The sequence below is a fragment of the Lissotriton vulgaris genome, chromosome 2_1, assembly GCF_964263255.1.
Source record: "Lissotriton vulgaris chromosome 2_1, aLisVul1.2, whole genome shotgun sequence".
Classification (NCBI taxonomy): Eukaryota; Metazoa; Chordata; class Amphibia; order Caudata; family Salamandridae; genus Lissotriton; species Lissotriton vulgaris.
Genome location: NC_141687.1, coordinates 49702682 through 49725620, shown reverse-complemented (window position 1 = coordinate 49725620; position 22939 = coordinate 49702682).

Genomic DNA, 22939 nt, shown 5'->3' with positions numbered 1-22939 from the left:
GCTTGATGCGGACGCTAGTCCAAATGGCATTCTGATGTACCTGAATGCACCGAATGGAGTTATAAATGTAGGTAACTTTCTGGACTCCTCACTAAGACACACCTGGTGATACGCTGCCTTTAAATCAATTAGTGAAAAGAATTTGGAACCTGCAATAGACATCAGTATTTCCTGGATCTTAGGGAGTGGGTGGCAATTTACCAAAATGTTCTTATTAAGTGATCTGAGATCAATGCATAATCTGATTTCAACAGATTTCTTTTTCTTAGATACTACAATTGCCGATACCCACTCTGCAGCATCTGTTGCCTTAATGACCCCTTCTTTGCACAATTTGTCTATCCGATTTTTTAGTTCATTCTTTACAGACAAAGGTACTGACCTCACCTTATGTTTCACACGTACCGCTCCTTCTTTTAGTACTATTTCATGTTCAAAACCTTTGGCACAGCCTATTTCATTTTTGAAAACATCCTTGAAATTTTCCAGCAAATGTTTCAGATTACCTCCTTTTTCTTTCACAATAATCGAACCTACATATTTCTCATCTAGAATTATGGGTTCCTCTGCCCCTGGTTTCAATATTAATCCTAGTTTAGCCAGATATTTCCATTCCACCAAATTGCGTCCACGTTTTGCCACATATATTTTAGTGTCTATTACTCTTCCTTTAAATGTGACAGTGTCATTGAAATAACCAACCATATCAATATCAAATTCCCCAAATGCTTTTGGGTTTACATCAGTGACATACAATTTTTTATTGGGCCATTTCTCTTCAAATAAAGTGTCAGATATTATTGTTATATGAGATCCTGAGTCGGCATTGAACTGCAACTCAACTTCTCCAATCATCACTTTCCCTATGGGTCCTTTAATTTTCCCATCAACTACATCAATTGACAGGACTATATTTGCGCACATTTCCTCTTCAAATTTACTTAAGCATTGACTTTCACCTCATTCATTAACTTATCCGTTTTGCACAAGGTAGTGTAATGCCCGAATGTTTTACACTTCATACATTTTTTTCCTAAAGCAGGACATGTTTTACAATTTGCTAAGTGTTCCTGAGAACCACATCTAAAACAGCATAAATGTTTACCTTCAACCTTCTTGATAACCTTATTTCTTTCGTAGTTTCTATTTCATATTTCTTTTTCCCCTGTAAATAAAGCACATTAGGATTAGAATTGGTGCAAGAGAGTTATTTTGTAGATATAAGCGACCTCTCAATACCCTTCGCTATATCCATTACTTCTTGTAAGGTAGGGTTCCTACATGCTAGTAATCGCTCCTGAACTTTCTTTGAGTAACAATAAAATACTAGCTGGTCCCTTATATAAATGTCTGTCATTTCCTCAAATTCACAATCCTTTGCCAAGACTCGCAAGCGTACCACGTATCCCTCAATGGTCTCTCCTTCCTCTTGTTTCCTCAGGGCAAACTTGTGCCTTCCTACCATGACATTACTTTCTTCTGAAAATTGACTCTCAAGTCTCTTAATTGCTTCCTGGTTCTCATTTAATGGTATGAAGACCCCTGGTGGTCTTTCATACTCAGGCAGACTATTGAATATTTCTTGCCCTGCTTTCCCCAGAAGTCCAAAAAGTAGTGCTTTTTTCCGCTCAGCATCATAACCTTTACCATCTATTGAAATTATGTAGTTTTCAAATGCTCTTAGCCAACTCTTCCACTTCATGTGTGGTTTCCCTGGCTCATCCAAGAAGAGCGGTGGCACACATACATTGTTGCTTTGTGCCATGTTACTTTCCCTTATGCTGTTTTATATTTAATAAGTATTTTTTTTCACACTTCCTTTACTCAGAGTCTCTTCCTTTATTTCCACATAAATTCACCAGTTAAAGTTTATTATTACAAGTATTCTCTTTGTGTGCATCGAATACTTTAATGAGACTCCTTATATTGACTTACTTTTTTAGATTTGCGATGATGTCCTTAAATGCGCTTTAAATTATTAGTCAAATGCGCTTTAAATATATGCTATGCATATATTTACTGTAACGAGCTAAACTTTTCCAGTCAGGTTGCACTTTTCATTCCTCAAAATGGCTGCGCGCAAGTACGTCGAGATGACGTGTCTGGGTCTAATCCAATTGCAACGCTGGAATAGGCCCTACGTCATACCCGACATGCACTTCGCGTTCCTGACTGAAATCCTTCAAGCAATGCTTTGCCGGTAATCTACATCACAAGCCTTTCACTTCAAAAGCGCACTTACTGTGAGATTTTGCTTCTACAGTGGCTTTCGCTCTCACTGATTACCGCAGTACTCTCGCATTTCCTCTTCGCCTTTATTAAAATTAGCAAACCTCCTTTCCCGAAAATATTTCTTCTCCTCCGTGGGCCTTCCTCCGTAACCCTCGTCGCCAAGTTGTTGTGGAAGGAAGAGGGAACTCAAGTGGAAGTAAATACAAGTAAAATTCATTGGAAGAATTAAGGGACAGATTTATGTCGGACTTGCGGCACTTTTGCGCAGCCGTTGCATCACTTTTGTGATGCAGCGGCGGCGTAAACCCTGCGCCACGTTGCGACATACTTACATCGTGACGCATCTATAGAGATGCGTCACGGTGTAAGGTCCTGCGCCACATGAAAACTGCGTCAGGTTTCATGTGGGTGTTTCCACGAATGGGGGGCCGTTCCGTCGCAGGAACGCCCCTGAAAAGTGACTCAGTGAAATCTACAAGATTTTACTGAGTCACTTTCCCAACGCTGATGCGTCAAAACCCTGCGCCACATTGCGTCATACTTACATCGTGACACATCTATGGAGATGCGTCACGGTGTAAGGCCCTGCACCACATGAAACCTGCGTTAGGTTTCATATGGGCGTTTCCACGCAGGGGGGGGGGTTCCGTCGCAGGAACGCCCCTGAAAAGTGACTCAGTGAAATCTACAAGATTCACTGAGTCACTTTCCCAACGCTGATGCGTCAAAACCCTGCGCCTGCTTGAAGCAGGCGTAAGGCTTGACGCACCACGTTAGAGATCGGGCAAGTTGGAATAGTACTGGAGTTGCGTGCCGCACGCAACACAACTTCAGCACTGCGCCAACTTCACGCCCTAGATGCGACACGCATCTGTTTATTCCTGCACCATGTTGCGCCGCATTGTAAATGTGGCGCATCATGGGTGGCGCAAGGATAAACTTGCGTGCCGTATCTTTCCTGGCGCATCTCTGCCGATTTGCAGAGATGCGTCAGGCAACATAAATCTGCCCCTAAGTATACAAAGGCCCACGGGGACTGGTGAAGAGGGCAGGTCAGGTGAGGGGCAAGGTCGGAATGACGGGCAGGAGAGGTGACCTCACATAAATAACTTCGCAGTGACGTACACTAAAGGTGGAAATGGAAAACACACTAGGAGCACGTATGCCCATCACCTAGGCATCACCTGGAACAACTTAAGAATACACATACAACAGTGATGAAACTCTTCATCTAAAGTGCTGGGTCACAAGAAACAGCCTGGACCGCGTTTATCCTCGTTGCACTCACGTTTTCTGCCATTGCAGTGGGAGCCAGCCTAATTGAATCTCCTCAAAAGCGACAGTCTGGCGGGAAACTCCAAGGCGCCTCCTCTCTGCTTGCAGAATCTACGTCATCAGTACTTTCATTTAAAGTGCCCACATCACTCAGTCAAGGTGTACCTAAGACTAAGAGTGGGTGAGAACTAACCCTGGGCGTAGTTCGCGGAGTCGGACTCCGCGGAGCTACGCGAAGACGTAGTTGCACTCCGCGAACTACGCGTAGCTCCGCAAGCATGCGGAGTTGCTTGCTGGGCCCGTTCGCGCGCCGTTTTTCGTCTTCGGGAGCGCGGTGCGCGTGTTCGGGGCGTTGCCTGCATGCTCGGGATGGCTAGCGCGCTAAATTACCCCAGAGGTTTGTCCCGCCTGCTTGCGTTCCCTTATTTCCTGTTCCGGGTCACAATTAACGTGGTCGCGTTGTGCAAGACATGTTCGGGAACTCATCTTCTCGTTCGCACTACAAAAGTGCGTGATCGCGCTAAATATCGCGCGAACCTACCCAAGCGGTCGCGATGGGCGCAGCCATCTTGGATCACGCACTCTGGCTATGGTTTTGGGCCTACTTTTGCATCCTGTTAAAATCTCTTTAATCCTTGTCTTTTTACCCACTTTTTCTAACTTTCTTTAGTTATTACCTATTTCTCTCTGTGCCTAGGTTTATATTTTTCATTTTATTTCTACTTTTACAACTTTTCTATTGCTTTTTACTTCCTTCTTGTTCTTTTACCTTGCTTCTTCTTTCCCCTACCTTTTTGTCTTGAACTTTTAGTTTTCTTCTACCCTCCACCCAGAACCATGGTCAAGGGCGCCAGCAGCAGCGGCGGCTCAAAGGGCAAGGCGCCAGTGCCCCAAAAAACTAGGCTGCCTTGCGGCAGAATGCGCCCCCAAGGGGTGAGGCACCGCCAACTTTTTGGGGAGGAGGAGGTGGCTGCCCTGGTTTTTTTTATCCAGCGCTACCTCCCCTTGATGTTGGCAGCAGGTGGCAGGCCCGGCTCCGGCTACCAGCATATTGAGGAGCGTCTCCGGCGGTGGGTGAAGGTGCGCCGGGCAGTCTTCCGCTGCTCCGGTATCCGGCGTACCCACCACCAGCTGACCCACCATTGGGCAGACATTTTGGACCGGGAGCAGGACCTGTTGGACCTGCTTGGCGTCGAGGTCGTGGGTCTTGGTGAGTGGCTACCCAAAAAAAAAAGTGTGTGTATAATATATCTCTATAGTAGTATAAGTATTGTTGTTGTATCTTTGCAAATCTTGGCTGAATAAGTAACGCAATGACTGGTGCTCCTAATTACATTTCCGATGTATTCCGTTATTATATCTACTGTAATTGTATGACACTGGTCTATGCTGCGCTTCTTCATCTTCACTGACTCTTGCGTGTTCAATTTGGCGCTAGCTTTTGCTGTTTATTGGTGTGAGATTTTCTTTATTGTAGAGAACTGAAGTTAGTTAATGCTATTAATAGAGTCTTGTCCTTCCTTTGTCCGTCAGTGAAATAGCCGTTGATGGATAATTGTACGTGTTTGCAATGCATATTGTATCTTTTTTTCACGGCCTTCTCTTCTGCATGAATAATACTCCTCTGGCAATGAATGCAAAAGTTACTTTGTTCTTCTTACCTCAGCCAGGGCCGGATTTAGGCATGTTCAAGCTGTGCAACTGCACAGGGCCACCAAACGCCAGGGGCCACCCCACCAATATATATCCTTAATTTAATAATCCTCAGAGGCTGGATACATATTTGCGTGGCGGCCCCTGGCAGGGATTTGGTGCCTCCGGCTCTGTTCCACTTCCAAACACCCTGACTCCCCCCTCTTCACTGGCCTCCGTGCTCCGCCCCGACCTCCTCTTCCGGGCCCCCCACCTACGCTCCCTGGCCAGGAGTCCAGGACCACCATGAGCCTATAGCCGCCCCTGCCTCAGCCCTCCATAGAACTGATGTAGTTTGTTTATTGAGTGGGTAGGGCAGCAGTAGCATTCAGTCAGTAGCAAAACAAAATATGATGCCATGAACGTACAATTTCGTGTTAGTTAGTATGCACAAAGTTAAGCATGTCTCCTCCTTGCGATCTATGCATTTTGCTGGCAAAAAATGAAAAAGAAATGGCTACTTACATTCTTGAATCTGTGGTGTTGTTCAGGTCTTACTGCCTCTGTGTTACTTAGTAATCTGCAATCAGAATGTTTATGGAACATTTGATTTGTTTTCACCAAGTACACTAGTCAGTGAATCATGCAAGGCAGTAGTCATTTGGTAGACCAATGTTTGTTTCTTTTAATGTTGTAGCAGTGGTTTTTGAAATGCTTGCTGTCTATGTTTCACAGCACTCAATGTTTTCTCTTTCTTTATTATTTCTTACATGAACCACAGAACCCAGGGGCAAGCAGAAGGCTGGGACCGAGTCGGCGGGTGAACGTGATTGTGAACCACAGGCACAGAGCTCCTCTACTGAGGATCCTGCTGCTGTCCCTAGTAAGTCCAACAGTGTTTTCTTTTGGAACAATGATATTTCCCTAACTTTCTAACGGAGCTTTTTTTCCAACCGATTAATGACATTTCACCTAACTGTTTAGTTAAGGTATCAATCTTTTCAAAAAATCTGTGATCGAATAGCGGAAGGCACAGGGTCCACTCCTGTCTTATGCTTTTTCCTCTGTAATGTCTCTTCTTTGGCAATTGACACCAACCAAGTATGCATGCAGATGTTGGTCTACTATTTTGTAAGCGTTAGTAATGAATACCACTACTACTCTTGCGGGTATTCTTCTATGCAGTGACATACATAACTATGTATGCACCCCAAAATTGGATGTTGTTGTTGATAGGCAGGTTGGACCTTACTTACTTACAGTCTTACACCTCAGTCACAGAACTCAGAGGAACCCACAATTCAATGAACGACAACCTATATGGGCTCAGTCATTGGTCAATTATTCAATTACCCCTTTCCTGAACCCCAATATGAAGATGCCAAATGCTTTTATTACACAATCCATAACCTAAGTAACCCCCTTTTTCTCACTCTCTCGTGTAAGTCTACAAGACAACAGACACTGAAAATATACTTCCGAGTCAATGTGGTACTTCAAAACCTTTATTTTGTTAGAAGTAACTAAGTAAGTAACATCAATGTTTTTAAGTTGTTCTGTCAAATACGTCAAGGGCAGGGCCACCAGAAGAAATCCAGAGTTAAAAAAGGCTCAATAAAAAGTATTCTACATTTGTACAGCTACCAGTGCACGATAGGGAAATGTGGGAAATGTCCGAGACCCCTCACCATTGAACGTATACTGGTTGCATATGCCTCTTGTTGGTAAGCTCTGCAAATCTTTGCTTCGTAGAAGTAAATCTTCTCATCTGCCGAAAGATAATGACAAAAGTGGTGCACGTTAGACAGTATGAAAACATTACATACATTTATTCAACTTTTTAGCTGTCATGCTAAAAAAAAGGTGTAACCTGAGGCTGTAAGGAAACTGGATTCCACAATCCACATTCAAAAAGTAAATACGGGCCTCTATTTTCCAAACTCTTCAGGTGTATGCTTTGAACTATCATGTGGCCTCAAAGGCGTCTCCTCGTACTGCGCAACAAGCTGTGAGGTAGCATGCGCAAAACTGTAGACATGTCATTGATGTACAAAGTAAACTGGTTAGGTTACATGGTTCAGTCTAACTTTCCAAGGACTAGAGTACCAGTATAGATGAGATGAGCTTGGGTACCATACCATACCAAATAAATGCTGATATGTGTAGTGTGTTACTTACTCTGCTGTACTAGGCAATGTGGACTACTAGTGATTACGTTGTACTTAACTGTTTTGCAGAACTCCGTTCTTGGTGAACAAGTACAATGGGGGCTGTGCATCCATCTAAAAAGGTGTACTTAATTACTTATTTTTATTTTTGCAGAACCGGTACCATCCACCAGTGCCGACGGGGGCAGCGGCGCTGCAACGCCGTCAGCAGAGGCGATCCCGGAGGGGAATGGAGGACCACCAGAGGCACCTACAGCAGCACCGGCAGCAGCGGGGAGGAGACAACAACGGTGGGCGATGGTAAGTTACATTCAATAGTGATCCGCATTACTTGGTGGGTGGGGAAAACTTCCTCACTGTACTCTGATATTTATAGTGAACTTGAAGTTCTACTGGACAATATATGACGCCACTGTTCTCATTACCAAGCTTAGCAAAAGCATTACCACCGGCCAGAATTGATAAAATTAGTTATACATGCCTCTTCTATGTGACTACAACTCAGCTGTGAAAGGTTGGTGGCAGACTAAAAAAGTCTTATCCACAACATTACATGACCGCGATGGATTAACATGAGATTGATTTTAAGTATGATGAAAGGTGCAAGGAAAAAGCTCTAATCATATAATATAGAAGGATACTTTGGAATCAGCAATGCAGGTGTTTGAGAGCAGTTGGATGCGTGGGTTGTTGTGGAAGCATAGAAAGTGGAAAACACAGCTGCCTGCGTGGGTGGGAGACACATCCAATATTGGTGGTTAGTGGATAGTGGATACTAGTGTTGGCAGCGGTGTTTTGGTTAAACACAAAGGCAAGGGAAGGAGGGGACGACTGGATGCATTCCGGGTCGTTGCTGGCGAAACACAAACCACCTAACGTTTGTTGGCGATATAAAGAATGATAGTCTCTAGAGTAGACATTTACTAGTACTAGCTGGCCACTGTTAATTTAATGTTAGTTTGAGACTGTCACTTTTCCCGGAAGCACAGAGTATATGATATAAAAAAACGAGATATGAAAAAGACAGGTGTTCGTATGTGACCGTTGAAGTACACCCATGCTATGTTACTAGGGCAGGCATAATGCCGTGCCAAAAAGGCAGACAAATGAAGTATATAAGGCGTAGAATGTTCAAGATAGATAAAACAACATTTTAGGTACTCAACTTGCTTGCTATTGCTACTGTACTGTGCCGCCCACTATGTGTTGGATCCATTTTGCGTTCTTTATTTGCTGGGATTTTTGATTACAACAATTCTGTCTCTTTCTTTATAGTTACTCCTTCTAAACCAACGAGGAAGGAGCTGGCAGTCCGGGCCCGTCAGCGGAAACTGCAGGCCATCGTTGAGGCCTACCGCCGGCTGGTGGCTCAGGCCGAGGAGGAGGAGGAGGAGGCGGCGGCAGCAGCTGCTGCCTCTTCCAATGCCCCGGCCCCCAAGCCTGCAGGAGTACGTCGGCGTGCTCAGGCAGCCGCCCGCCGCCAGATTTTCCCCGCATCGTCCACCCCCCACAACAACATGGCTGCCAATGTAGGTGCCGCCAGTTCCAGCGAAAAATTCTCCTCCGGGTAGCCAGGCTGGAGGCTCAAAGCAGTCAGACTAAAAAACAGATAGAGGAGCGTGTAAAGATCCTGGTGGATCAACACTTAAAAGCCCGCCGGCTATGAGATGGACCCTGTTTGCCCCTTTTTCAATCCTTTTGTTGGTGGGTGGGAATTGGGTGTTGGGTTTTTACTTTTTTTTTACATGACATTGAGCGTGGGAATTTGGTTTGGGTTAGGGGAGGCGGGTAGGGGGACAGCTTGGTGTAGGATTTATATATATTTTATTTTTGTATCATCTTTAGTTATATATTACATTATGTTAAAATAAACGAGACACAAAGTTATGTTAAAAAGAAAACATTTGAAGTTCATTTGCGTTTCTTGTGGGGTTGGAGGGGGGAGTGTTTCACCAAATAATGTACGTTGTGCAACCTCGCAAGGTTTAATTTGGCCATGCAGGTCGGCGGACAGTGCTTTTTAATAATTAAATATATTGCCCACATCTTTAACATGCAAACAGATAGATGCAGTAAACCCTCACCGAGTTATATTTGTAGTATTAGAAGAACGACCAGTCTGTCTTGCGTTATACCTCACTGCAAACTTATCTTACCTGTGATTGCTGATGAGATGATGATGATTTATCATGAAGTGTGGCACTGCAAGGGCTGCATTTGATTTCCAAGACAATGGCGAAGAATCTGTGGTTCAGAATCAGAACTTCTGTGATAGTAGTAGACAGACCCTGCCAGTAGCGACAAAAAGAAAGAGACAGTCATTTGCGTGACAGACAATGTGGGGGTAGTATAAGTAAGTACAGTACATTGCATGGGTGACCCAATATTGCAACTGCTAAACTGAAACAAAACAATGGTTTTGGGGACTGGAAACAAAGTGCAAGAGAAGATAAGAAGTTCAACTTTACTTGTAGTACTCACGGCAACGTCAAACTTTTCTAAATCATAATGCTTTACACTTTAAACCCAAAAAATTACGCCAATTCATTAGATGCATTCGTTGTTTGATGTTAATGGTAAATTATTTGGCGTTATACACAGAGCTTGAGTTGGGAAGCCGCAGAAGATCCTGGCCATGCCTTGTTGACATTTCACTATTGTTGCTTTGACCACATCTGCCCCAGCAAGCGCGTGATCAAATTGTTGGTGTATATTTAATGTAAGAAACATCACACCTCAATGTAACCACGCAGCCCGGGGGAAGAGGGTTAGGGATTGTTTAATGGATGGGTACGGGGGTTTTGGGAAAGGTTTGAGAAAGAAAAACAGTACGCATGGAGATTGGAGACAACAAAAGCAAAACAATGAAGACGATTTATGATGTTGATCAGCTAGCTAATGATTGTAAGCAATGGACGTAAGAAAAGGACACGCTGAATATGATTCTTGGTTTCCCGCAATCCAATTGCTTGATGATGAGGATCTGTGGTAAGGATGAGAGTTGATGCTCATACTATAAAGCAGTGGGTGAACCGTGAAAGATGTCCAGCCTGAAAAAGAAAAGGCAAATACAAAAGAATGTGAATGACCTAAACAAATTGTAATACAGTGAAGATAAAAAAAACAAAACAAGAGGAGTAGTCGTATGAGAGGACTTTCAGACTGAGGCGGCTTGGATACAATTTGTATAGGTCTACTAGTTGCATATCATTTTTAATGTAGAAGTACAAAAAAAGACAGGAGCCAGCACACAACAACAGGCCCACGACGACACAGGTTTGGCCGTTATACAAACTGCATTTCCCTAAAAATTTCAGAGCCACAGAAAGGTGAATGAAATTGAAAAAGCAACCTAGCATTTACAAAATTAATCAACAAAATCAATGCGTCATTCTCAGTCATCAATCATACCACTATTGTACTCTACCACAGCACTGTGCACAAACATGTAGTAGCCTGGGTCTACTGTGCTGTGACTCTTATTTGTATTTATTTATTACCTTGTATTCCACTCCAAGAAACATCGTGCATCAATCAGCTCAGATCCAACCGCCTGACAGCAAAGATAAATTAAGTCCTGACTGCATCTGTAGTAGTAGGAACACAAGTGCGTAAATAATTTCTATTATTAGTAAATAACAGGTAAGAATTGGCTATCACGTGAGTCTGAACTGAAGTTACTAGTATACTTCAACTCCATGCACATTAGCTCAGAGTCAGCCAAAAAATACATCCAATGCAATGCATGGCATCATTCATTTTTATACCTGTTTTGCTCTTCTTCTCTTTCACTGTCAGAAGATTGATCACAGATGCTGCCGAGCCTTTGTAATGCGAGTCATCACAACAAGTTGACTTCAGTTGTGGATGCCTGCTCAAGTTTCTTTTGACACAGAAGAGTCGTCTCTGAATGCCTGCAGACAGAGGTGGTAGCCTTAACAGTAAGACTCAGCAAGGCAGTTATTATGAGTTGCAGATTTCAAATGAAATAGAGGATGGCTGTAGTCATGTACGGTTCACTTATTATGGAGGGACTGTTAGAGGCTACATTATTGTTATTGTACTATACTCCATCTACAACATCAAATGTAAGGCTGCCAAGATGGAATTGTATTGACTTGAGTGGGAGTCAAGAAGATGCAGCAAGACTCTGAGGAGTGCAGTCAACATGGAACATAAATGCACAGGTGTGCAACTCCAGTAGGTACATTAAAAGAATGAGTGGTGGGGATGGATTTGGTTGAGCTTTTTATTTTAAGATTAGCAGTTTTGCACCAGAAAGTCATTTTTAATAAGAAAATAAATAACACAAATAAAAGAAGGGAAAAAGTCACAATTTAACAGCCTATTGGTCAGGGAAGAGGTGCTCGTCCTCAAACTCTGCGGGTCCGGACAGCAGTAGGTCATGTAACCCAGCAGTGATGAATTCTTCGGGCTCGCTTTCTTCATCCTGCTCTGATTCACGTACAGTATAGTCTGGTGGTATGAAGTGTTGATTCATTTTTATCATTGTCAGCCTCTCGACGCTTTTGGGGGAGAGACTGGTCCTTTTCGATGTCACAATGGCACCAGCAGCACTGAAAACCCGCTCAGAGGCGACACTGGCTACAGGACAAGCCAAATACTTTATCGCCAGCCTGCTCAGCACTGGCCACTGTCTCCTTCTTTCATACCAATAGACCAATGGGCTTTGCTCCATGAACACCTCTGTTGTGTCATCCAGATAGGCCTGAACCATCCGCTCAGTGTTCATTGGTGCTCGGCTTTGCTGCTCCTCTTTCCCCTTTGCAACAGCAACGGACTTACCCATCCCCTTCTGTAGAAAAAAAGCAGTTATGCTTTTGGTTGTGTCTGCTGAATCAGATCGTGTAGGTGCTGCTTTTGGTACTGTTGGTGCCTGCTGGGAAGCGGACGCACCGCTCTCATGCTGTGATGAACTTGCCTGAGTTGCCTCAGGAGGATGGCCTGGAGTACTTTGACTGTCCTGGGCTGGCACTGTCAGGCCTTTAAGTAACAGCCGTTCAGTTTCGAAATCATTAGCTTCCACAGCTATGGAACTTTTGTAATTGGCAACATCCCCATCTGAAAAAGGAATGACTGCGCTACTGCTGACAAACAATTTGTACCGTGGATCCAAGATTGTTGCAGTTATGTAATTTGGATCTGACACAATCATTTTAAGCCTTGCATTTACAGATAAGCGGTTGCGTAAGGCCTTGGCCAAGGTACATGCATCAACTTTTTCTTCGTCACCTTCGTATGTTTCACAGACCTCCTTCAGCTGTTGCTCGAGCATGTACAACAATGGGATGGCTTGGCCCATAGTACAGTCCTCCCTGCTAACTGCACGTGTGAACACCTCAAAAGGTTGTAGCATCTCTGTCAAGCATTTAATGATGTCCCACTGCCACATCTCAACGGTCAGGCTTTTAAGATTAACAGTAGGATCCACTAATCTTCTTGACATTACATAAGCATTCAGTGGTATGTACTGCTCAAAGAGACGCTCAAGCATGAAATAAGTCGAGTTCCAACGTGTTGGGACCTCCTGGATCAGTGCTTTGACTGGCAAATTATGCTCCCGCTGAATGACGCGTAGCAGCTTCCGCGCTTTGAAAGAATGGTTAAAATGCGTGCATATTCTTCTGCAGATGGTCAGTATGGTGCTGACTTGGAGTTCATTTTTCAGAAAGTCTTGCACGACTAAGTTAATGCAGTGTGCCAAACAGGGTACCCTGAAATACTGTCCATCTTTCATTGCCCTCACTACATTACTGCCATTGTCGGTGGCAACAAAACCAATCTTAAGGCCTCTTGGTTTCAGCCATTCAAAGACCTTGCTGTTAAAGTCAGACAAAATGTTGTCAGCAGTATGATTTTTCTCCATACCAAACATGGCTACAGTTGCATGTTTGCGAGTGTCATTGAAAATCCCAGCAACGTCAAGAAGGCCTGATGTTAACTTGTCTTTCACACCTGCAAAAGAGATCCAGTGTGCGGTGATGCACATGTAATCGGCTGTGGCTTCGCGACTGCTCCACATGTCGGTTGTCAGGTGGATACAATGGACAACACTCTGTTGTAAGGCTTTCCCAATCAATCCCAGCACGTCGTGGTGTAGTGCTGGAATAGCAACTCTTGCAAAATAGTAGCGACTGGGAACGTCCCATTTTGGGGCGAGTGTTGCCACTAATTGCCGAAATCCCACTGCCTCAACAAATGAAAATGGGAGAAGGTCCAGTGCCAACATTTTTGCAAGTTTCGCATTGTACAAACGTGCTGTTGGGTGGTTCCGCTCGTACTTTCCCTCCTGCCTAAACATGCCAGTAATGGTAAGCTGCTTGGTAATTCTGTCTGTTCTGCTAGACGGACCACCTTTCAACGCAGACTTTTCACTCCTTGCCCTTGGTGTCTCCGGCTGACTCTGGTGCCACTGAGAAGTTGCTGATGCTGAGGATTTGGACTGCACCACTCCAGTGCTGGCGACAGGGCTCATTGGTGTACCACTCCCAGATAGAAGGTCATCGTCTCCCTCTTCTTCCATGAGTGGACCTTGTAGTACTGTATCCTCCCCACCAACACCAGTGCTTACATCTTTTTGTAAGCTTGCAAGGTGGTTCTCCCATACAATTGTGTGTGTTTTTTTCATATGGGTCGTTGGGCCTCCAGTACCATAGTTTGTACCAATCTTACCACGACTAACATTGGTGTGACAAATGGTGCATATAGCAATGTTCTCCTGATGTGGGTGAACCGTAAAAAAATCCCAGACTGGGGAGCTAAACTTTTGTCTCCTGCCATAGGAAGAGGAGGACCCACTTCCAATCCCGGATGAACTGGAGCCTTTTTGTTGAATTTCCCTATGTGACAGTTCAGTACTAGTACTGCCACTACCTCCTTCTGTTGAGGTGGCGCTTGCGCTGGATGTCGCACGCTGCCGGGCCTTCGCTGATGCAAAAATGGGAGCTGGTGTTACTTTGGGCGCTGAGTGTGTAGGAGTTACACGTGCTATCTGCTCATCACTAATCGCAGCCCTTCTGGATAGGGTGAAAATGCTGGTCTCTACATCCTCTGCACCAGGAATAACGCTTGTGATGATGACATTGTCAGTGTCAGACCCGTCTTTATCACCATCAGTATCCTGTTCACCTACATCGAACTCCGGAAGTTCAAGCCTTGACGGATCCTTCCTTTTTCCCAGCCTGGTCTTTTGATGCCTCTCCTTTGAATGCTCAGTTCTTCGTTGTGGATGCCAATCCTTATCAAGGTCATCTGAAGGGATGCTATGCGAAGAACTCGATGCACTGCCACTAACCCTCCTTTCCTTTCGTAAATTTAAAGACAGTAGATCACCTCCAGAAGTGGCTTCCTCTTCTTCTTGCTCGGAATGAGGCTCTACTTCCTGAACTGCCCCGACATCGGGAGGAACAACTTCCACTATTGCGTGCGGAGACGGTGGTTGTTGTTCTTGAGGAAGTACTATAGCGTGCTGTGGTTCTTCAACAACTACTACTGTGGGATTTGGTTGTTGTTGTTGAACAACTATTGCGGGCGGTGGTTGTGGTTTTTCAACAACTATTGCGGGAAGTGGTTGTGGTTGTTGAACATCTACTGCTGGCGGCGGTTGTTCAGCACTTTCATCTTGCGTGGATTGTGTGCTACTTTGAGACAGCGATAAGTTAAGTTCAGGCTCAGTATCACTGCTTTGTAACACTAGGCCGGCTACCTCTTCGACCCTCATGTGCTTGGCCCTGGGTTGGTGGCTTGCCCCCGCTAATGCGGATGTGCTGGCTCCAGCTTGCACCACGGACACCGCTGCTGCAGGCGTACGTTTTGGGGGCCCAAAAAAGGTTTGGGGGTCCATACCAGCCTTAAGTGACACTACCTTCTTCTGTACCTTCTTCTCAGCAACTTTCTTGGTGGTGGAGGACCTGGTACCTGCTCTCTTAGGACCCATCTTCTTCTGATGTCAGCAGCACACAGCAGCACTCAGTAGCACAAATTGCAGAGATGTGTGGTCAGATGAGTCACACACCACACGTGGCGTACAATTGAAGGACGTCCGTCTGGCAGTTGAACGGGCGATGGATGAAAACAGCCAGCACCTCCTCAGTCTTTTTCTGTGCACCTACAAGCAAAGAAGACAGAAAACGTCAGTCAAACAAGCAGTAAGCCAACACATGAACAATTGAAAGACACACAGGGCAATGTATAAAACACAAAAAAGAAGACTAATAGTACGAGCACCACAGCTCCCAGCCACATGAAGTCCAGAAATAACCAATAATAAAGTCAAGCAGGCCTATCATATACCAATATGGACAGAAAAAGGAGGATGCCTGCTACACATGAGTCATGACAGGTTAATGCAAGGAAAATCAAAATACCCCATGGCTAAGAGTTTGTAAAACGTCACTGCAAAAACACATACAAGTCATAAAATTATTACACACACAAAAAAGTTACCTACCCCCCTGCCCAGACAACCAACTTGGAAATGCAATGGCATACACACATGCCGTAATGATGGTAATTAAATAGACCAAATAGAAACAGCTACATAAAGCAGCCCCGCTAACTAGTAACTAACTACCACCTCTGGGACTCTGTCCTACTATCAGATCAGACCAAAAGCAGGGAGGCCAATGATAAATGCACAAAGGAAGTACCTACAAAATGGCCGCCACCACATGGCCTGTCCAGGAAGACAAAACTACAACCAAATAACACAAAAATGAGGACTTTTTGGTAGCACAGGGGACACATTAAACATTTTCGAGGAACTTTTATGCAACTCGGGACATATTGTTCGCGAGAATGCAAAATCGGCGTGTTCGGCAACGCGAATCGAGTAAAAAGTCGTTATCGCGTTCCCGAGCCAGTACATTGAGCGCGCGAACAAGACAAAAAAGGTAAGGTCGCGTTCTCACACGGCGCGACGTTACCAAAACTACCCGAGCTGTATTCCTAGGGTTACCTAATGGCAGGGAATGCCATAATAGCTACACACAAGCAACCAAAAAACTAAAAGTACCACCATTACAAAAAAATGTGAAGCAATCCAAAGCCATACACGGTGTAATTAAAGTTACACCACAAAAATAGTTGATTAACTTGAATGCACCTATGGCTGTGAGTGGTAGTACCAACAAAAGCCTTGGATGGCTATGGCAAAAGAAGAGAACCAGGGAAGGACACAGAAAATGGCCGCCTCCATAGGGCCAGGAGGACAGGGACACCCAAAAACAACATGGAAAGGGGATGCACCCAAAATGGCCTCCACCACATGGCAAAATCAGTCACAAAGGAAGCATACACAAAATGGCCGCCACCACATGGCCTGCCCACCAACAACAACATAGCAGAATCATCACAAAGGAAGTAAGTACACACAAAATGGCCCTCACCACTACATGAAAAGAAAGAGAGGACAGACAATAAATGCCTATGCCAAAGGGACAATGCTTAGCTTCACAAAATGGACACACCAGACACCACCCCCCAAATTGGTCACCCCAACCATAAACAAGAAATCATTACATAGAGGACAGAAAGGAACTGGGAGTGGCCCATGCTCCAGGAAGACAAAACTACAACCAAATAAGTAAATAACACAAAAATGAGGACTTTTTGGTAGCACAGGGGACACATTAAACATTTTCGAGGAACTTTTATGCAACTCGGGACATATTGTTCGCGAGAATGCAAAATCGGCGTGTTCGGCAACGCGAATCGAGTAAAAAGTCGTTATCGCGTTCCCGAGCCAGTACATTGAGCGCGCGAACAAGACAAAAAAGGTAAGGTCGCGTTCTCACACGGCGCGACGTTACCAAAACTACCCGAGCTGTATTCCTAGGGTTACCTAATGGCAGGGAGTGCCATAATAGCTACACACAAGCAACCAAAAAACTAAAAGTACCACCATTACAAAAAAATGTGAAGCAATCCAAAGCCATACACGGTGTAATTAAAGTTACACCACAAAAATAGTTGATTAACTTGAATGCACCTATGGCTGTGAGTGGTAGTACCTACAAAAGCCTTGGATGGCTATGGCAAAAGAAGAGAACCAGGGAAGGACACAGAAAATGGCCGCCTCCATAGGGCCAGGAGGACAGGGACACCCAAAAACAACATGGAAAGGGGATGCACCCAAAATGGCCTCCACCACATGGCAAAATCAGTCACAAAGGAAGCATACACAAAATGGCCGCCACCACATGGCCTGCCCACCAACAACAACATAGCAGAATCATCACAAAGGAAGTAAGTACACACAAAATGGCCCTCACCACTACATGAAAAGAAAGAGAGGACAGACAATAAATGCCTATGCCAAAGGGACAATGCTTAGCTTCACAAAATGGACACACCAGACACCACCCCCCAAATTGGTCACCCCAACCATAAACAAGAAATCATTACATAGAGGACAGAAAGGAACTGGGAGTGGCCCATGCTCCAGGAAGACAAAACTACAACCAAATAAGTAAATAACACAAAAATGAGGACTTTTTGGTAGCACAGGGGACACATTAAACATTTTCGAGGAACTTTTATGCAACTCGGGACATATTGTTCGCGAGAATGCAAAATCGGCGTGTTCGGCAACGCGAATCCAGTAAAAAGTCGTTATCGCGTTCCCGAGCCAGTACATTGAGCGCGCGAACAAGACAAAAAAGGTAAGGTCGCGTTCTCACACGGCGCGACGTTACCAAAACTACCCGAGCTGTATTCCTAGGGTTACCTAATGGCAGGGAGTGCCATAATAGCTACACACAAGCAACCAAAAAACTAAAAGTACCACCATTACAAAAAAATGTGAAGCAATCCAAAGCCATACACGGTGTAATTAAAGTTACACCACAAAAATAGTTGATTAACTTGAATGCACCTATGGCTGTGAGTGGTAGTACCTACAAAAGCCTTGGATGGCTATGGCAAAAGAAGAGAACCAGGGAAGGACACAGAAAATGGCCACCTCCATAGGGCCAGGAGGACAGGGACACCCAAAAACAACATGGAAAGGGGATGCACCCAAAATGGCCTCCACCACTTGGCAAAATCAGTCACAAAGGAAGCATACACAAAATGGCCGCCACCACATGGCCTGCCCACCAACAACAACATAGCAGAATCATCACAAAGGAAGTAAGTACACACAAAATGGCCCTCACCACTACATGAAAAGAAAGAGAGGACAGACAATAAATGCCTATGCCAAAGGGACAATGCTTAGCTTCACAAAATGGACACACCAGACACCTCCCCCCAAATTGGTCACCCCAACCATAAACAAGAAATCATTACATAGAGGACAGAAAGGAACTGGGAGTGGCCCATGCTCCAGGAAGACAAAACTACAACCAAATAAGTAAATAACACAAAAATGAGGACTTTTTGGTAGCACAGGGGACACATTAAACATTTTCGAGGAACTTTTATGCAACTCGGGACATATTGTTCGCGAGAATGCAAAATCGGCGTGTTCGGCAACGCGAATCGAGTAAAAAGTCGTTATCGCGTTCCCGAGCCAGTACATTGAGCGCGCGAACAAGACAAAAAAGGTAAGGTCGCGTTCTCACACGGCGCGACGTTACCAAAACTACCTGAGCTGTATTCCTAGGGTTACCTAATGGCAGGGAGTGCCATAATAGCTACACACAAGCAACCAAAAAACTAAAAGTACCACCATTACAAAAAAATGTGAAGCAATCCAAAGCCATACACGGTGTAATTAAAGTTACACCACAAAAATAGTTGATTAACTTGAATGCACCTATGGCTGTGAGTGGTAGTACCAACAAAAGCCTTGGATGGCTATGGCAAAAGAAGAGAACCAGGGAAGGACACAGAAAATGGCCGCCTCCATAGGGCCAGGAGGACAGGGACACCCAAAAACAACATGGACAGGGGATGCACCCAAAATGGCCTCCACCACATGGCAAAATCAGTCACAAAGGAAGCATACACAAAATGGCCGCCACCACATGGCCTGCCCACCAACAACAACATAGCAGAATCATCACAAAGGAAGTAAGTACACACAAAATGGCCCTCACCACTACATGAAAAGAAAGAGAGGACAGACAATAAATGCCTATGCCAAAGGGACAATGCTTAGCTTCACAAAATGGACACACCAGACACCACCCCCCAAATTGGTCACCCCAACCATAAACAAGAAATCATTACATAGAGGACAGAAAGGAACTGGGAGTGGCCCATGCTCCAGGAAGACAAAACTACAACCAAATAAGTAAATAACACAAAAATGAGGACTTTTTGGTAGCACAGGGGACACATTAAACATTTTCGAGGAACTTTTATGCAACTCGGGACATATTGTTCGCGAGAATGCAAAATCGGCGTGTTCGGCAACGCGAAGCGAGTAAAAAGTCGTTATCGCGTTCCCGAGCCAGTACATTGAGCGCGCGAACAAGACAAAAAAGGTAAGGTCGCGTTCTCACACGGCGCGACGTTACCAAAACTACCCGAGCTGTATTCCTAGGGTTACCTAATGGCAGGGAGTGCCATAATAGCTACACACAAGCAACCAAAAAACTAAAAGTACCACCATTACAAAAAAATGTGAAGCAATCCAAAGCCATACACGGTGTAATTAAAGTTACACCACAAAAATAGTTGATTAACTTGAATGCACCTATGGCTGTGAGTGGTAGTACCTACAAAAGCCTTGGATGGCTATGGCAAAAGAAGAGAACCAGGGAAGGACACAGAAAATGGCCGCCTCCATAGGGCCAGGAGGACAGGGACACCCAAAAACAACATGGAAAGGGGATGCACCCAAAATGGCCTCCACCACATGGCAAAATCAGTCACAAAGGAAGCATACACAAAATGGCCGCCACCACATGGCCTGCCCACCAACAACAACAGCAGAATCATCACAAAGGAAGTAAGTACACACAAAATGGCCCTCACCACTACATGAAAAGAAAGAGAGGACAGACAATAAATGCCTATGCCAAAGGGACAATGCTTAGCTTCACAAAATGGACACACCAGACACCACCCCCCAAATTGGTCACCCCAACCATAAACAAGAAATCATTACATAGAGGACAGAAAGGAACTGGGAGTGGCCCATGCTCCAGGAAGACAAAACTACAACCAAATAAGTAAATAACACAAAAATGAGGACTTTTTGGTAGCACAGGGGACACATTAAACATTTTCGAGGAACTTTTATGCAACTCGGGACATATTGTTCGCGAGAATGCAAAATCGGCGTGTTCGGCAACGCGAATCCAGTAAAAAGTCGTTATCGCGTTCCCGAGCCAGTACATTGAGCGCGCGAACAAGACAAAAAAGGTAAGGTCGCGTTCTCACACGGCGCGACGTTACCAAAACTACCCGAGCTGTATTCCTAGGGTTACCTAATGGCAGAAATTGACAGACACCCGAAACCTGACATACCCCACACATAAACATAAGATTTTCTAAATCAAACCAGTCCATCCATGATTTCCTAATTAGAGGTACACCAGAAAAACAGTTGATTACCTTTCATGACCCTATGACTAGTACCTCTGGCCTACTGGAAGAGTAGGCCACAAGTTTGGAGGCCTATGGCAAGACCAAAGTGGCTGGGAAACATAAAATGGCCGCCAACAACACATGGCCAGGCCAACCACAGAAAGTTATTACAATGAACTCAAACATGCCTACACACTAACTACATGGAGTACTAGGGTCAGCTATTGGCTTAAAAAAATAAAAAAACTTTTTCATTACACAAACAGAAATTCCACAGCAGACATTGCTATTGCATAATGATGACCATAATCCAATGCCAGCCATGATGTTTGTTTACAAACTTGAATAAAAATTTAAACACGGAATTATGATTTTACCCATGGGTACCTCTCTATGTAGCCTGGATGAAATTTAAAAAGAAATACAAGTTGGGACCTCATAAAAGTAGGCACCCATCAATAATTTAAATCAAGGAATGAATACTGTAGTTAAAAAATTTTAAATCAAACAAACACAAGTCTACAACATCATACTCACTCATACATTACTGAACTTACTTGAAAAAGAGAATTCAAAATCCAAAAGTCCTCAGTAAGATTCAAAAAAAGCAGTAATGCAGCCAACACACACACAGAAAGTGATCCTGCCAGCTCAAAATCCAAATGAAAGTGACCACCTCATGGACAAAGCACTGGGAGGAGCCTGGTGGACAGGAACAGGAAGTTGTAAACTCCAGAGCCCTTCCTCCTTAATATTCAAAAATACAGTAGAAACAGAAAGAGGACTCCTTCCCCCCAAAAAATACATCCAAAGGTACAACTTTGAGGGGTTTTTCACTTGTTTGCTAACCAAAATGGTAATTTATTATTATGGTTTAACTTTTAACATGCTCGCGAGTTATTCTGTGCAAGATTGCAGGTTCTGCGTGTTCGGCAACTCGATCTTACCAACAAACATACTCGCGCGTCCTTATGGCTTTATCGCGCTTCCAATGACGTTATCGCGTTCGCACAGCTGCACGGAAGGGTTTACAAACATGGCGGCCGACGCGACCGGGAAAAAGCGAACGCAGAACCAAGGTAAGCCATTGCCGCGCACGCGATAATGTTATTTAGCGCGCGACAATGTTATTTAGCGCGCGACAACTACGCTCCGCACCGGATAGCGGAGTTATCGGCAGCTACGCGAACTCCGCGGAACGCGGAGTTGCCAAAACTCCGCAAACTCCGCAAACGGAGCGTAGTTCTTCGCCCAGGGTTAGTGAGAACCCGCCCGTATCCATTCCTTGAGCTGGTGCACAGTAGCGCGTGCAGTGTGTGTTTCAGGTAGAAGAGCGCCATCTTCTGTTGAGGAATGGTCTTGCTCCGAAGGATGTGTTTCCACGCCAAGGACCTGTTTTAATTCCTTTGATACATTTATGGATTCGATTTTTCTGCCCAGTTTACTTGTTGTTCACTCATAGTTTACAGGTACGTTTAGGTTTCGCTGCATGCTATCAAGTCATTAACGGTTCTTTATTCTTCGTGTTTTAAACGAAAGGTTCTGATTTTTAAACGGTTTCTACGGCAAATACGAACCACTCATGGTCTGCAAGTCATTGGGAGTCATTGTTCAGGTGGAGGGCCTGTGAGCAAGGGAGCAGCCAGAAAAGATTAAATGCACCCCCCTTTGAACCTTATTCTGAGTGAGTGAGTGAGTGAGTGAGCGAGCCCAGCACATGTTTGGCTGCTTCCCAAAATCCTGAAAATAGCGTGTCCAAAATCCTGCCTTTTATACTTATATTCTCAGTGAATTTGCTCATCCATCCACCTATTTATCCTTCTCACAGGCCCTCTCTGCTCTCTCATCCATCCTTTTTCTCCTCATCTACTCGGCAATCCTTCTCACCATCCATCTATCCATCCATCCATCCTTTTGAGCATCCTTCCTTCTCTCCATCCACCCCTCATCCTTCTGTCCATCCATCCATCCATCCATCCACCCATCCATCCATCCATCCATCCATCCATCCATCCACCCATCCATCCATCCACCCACCCACCCATCCATTCACCCACCCATCCTTCTTTTCATACACTCTCAAGCCACAAATGTATGCATCCATCCATACATCCATCCATGCATCCAAACAT